Source organism: Nannospalax galili, unplaced genomic scaffold, assembly GCF_000622305.1.
Source record: "Nannospalax galili isolate Female #2095 unplaced genomic scaffold, S.galili_v1.0 scaffold293, whole genome shotgun sequence".
Lineage (NCBI taxonomy): Eukaryota > Metazoa > Chordata > Mammalia > Rodentia > Spalacidae > Nannospalax > Nannospalax galili.
The window spans coordinates 8,217,311-8,219,483 of NW_008337147.1; positions in this window are offsets into that span (position 1 = coordinate 8,217,311).

Consider the following 2,173-nt stretch of genomic DNA (forward strand, 5'->3'; position numbering starts at 1 on the left):
TTTGAAATTTTATTTAATGTGTATGAGTGGATTGCCTGCATGTATATAAATGCACTTGTGTTATACAATGCCCACAGAGATTAGAAGAAGTTGGAGCCCCTGGAACTGGAATTATGGATGGTTGTTAGCCACCATGTGAGTGTTGGGATTTAAACCCGAATCCCCTGCAAGAGTAGTCAGTGCTCTTAACCCACTGAGACATCTCTCCAGCCTTACAAGTTCACATTTTAAAAATGCCAGTATAAATAAATAAATAATAAATAAGTAAATAATAAATAAATAAATATTATCCAATATGCAGGTGTATGCCCAACGAAAAGAGACAATAAGTCATGATAAATTAGCAAATTCTATTTACGGGAGGTCACACAAATGATGAATGACATCACAGTGATGATGGCACTACCTACTTTTAAGCAAGAAATAAGAATTTCCAAGTGAGCATATTACAGATGTGAATGGATGGATGTGTTCACAGAATGTCAATGAAATCAATATGAATCAGACAACAGTACAGACAAATATTCTGTAAATGATTAAAATGTGTAAGCAGGCCAGGCATGCCAGTGCTCACCTGTAATCCCAGCACTTGGGAGGCAGAAGCAGAAGGAACAGGACTTCAAAGTCATCCCCTGCTACTCAGAGGATTTGAGGCCAACCTGAGCTACAAGAAACCTTAAGCCCAATTTTAAAAAATGGATTGACCAAGAGCATTTACATTTACAGAAGGCCTCTAACCTCTCTCATGGTATTATGGATGCCAAGTTTCCATCATCAACCCATCTCTAAACATGTAACTTAAATTAAATATTCCACTCAAAGTTCAGAGGCAGGCCATGATTGACCTCATCTATCAAGGTATTGCAAGTCTCCTTGCTAGGGAGAGACATTAGCTAAGGTCAGTGAATTAGCATGCTCCAATTTCCTACCCAGAGAGGTTTGTTTGAAAGAGTTCCAATCAGTATGAAGCTGTTTCTTTTTTTATCTGATTGGGGTCATTGATTCCAACTCCTTTTCTTGCACAAAGAAGCTCATTGCAGCTGAGCAAAGTCAGTTTTAGATGAAGTTAATAGAACACAAGGGATAATCAAGAGATAATCAGAAAATAAAACATGAAGGAACATCTTAGTGAGATGATCAGTTTAACATTTAGGCACACTTCATGGAGATATTTAGATATAGCACTCTATAGCAACCATTGAAAATTTCCAAGTAGGGATATGATGTTACCAAGTTTATGTTGTTAAGAAGGTTATCCAAGATACCCAAGAGTTTGATAATCTCAAGAAAATTTAAGCCACTTTGTTAAAAATCTACCTCACAAGCCCACATGAAAGGTGATGAGAACTAAAGCAATGGAAATGGACTCAAGTCAGCAACTAGACAAGTAGATGACAAATAGACCTTATAAGATATAGTGATTCTTCACCAAGGACAGAAGGGTCAGGACAGGGTACAGTTACCACTGGGTTTCCATATCTAGATATGTTATCTTTCCAAATATAGGACTGCTGGATATGAAATGAGTTTTCAAAAAGATTTAGTTATGGCAACTTTGAAGGAACTGTAAGAAATACCAATAGAAGTATCAAATAAGCATTAGATATACCCACATAATTTTAGCATAAACATAAATTTTAAAACCATAAGCATAGTCAAAGGAATATGTGGAGTCAGAATAAAAATCAATAAAGAATACAGTTCAGTAAGATGACTAGTGTGTGGTCAGAGGACAAGGCTCCAGTAAAGATATGGAAGAAAGGACAAAGAAAGTAGTAGGAAAGCCAAGAGGATGTTGTATCAGAAACTGAGAAAGGGGCTGGAGAGATGGTTCAGTGATTAGGAGCACTGGCTGCTCCTGAGGACCTGGGTTCAGTTCCCAGGACTCATATGGTGGCTGTCTGTATCTCCAATCCCAGGAGACCTGAAACCCTGTCTGGTCTCCATGGGTATTGCACCCACAGGTAAACTGACACATGTGATACTAGGCAAAATGCTCATACATATAAAATAAAAATAAATAAAAAAAGAAACCCAGGAGGGAAAAAAATTCAAGCAAGAATGAGGAAGATGTAAACACTAATAAAGAAAGAGAGATTCAGGGACAGAGAGCTAGACATTAAGGAAGAAGAGGAGAAGGGAAAGGAAAAAGGAAGAGAGAACTAGAAAGAGG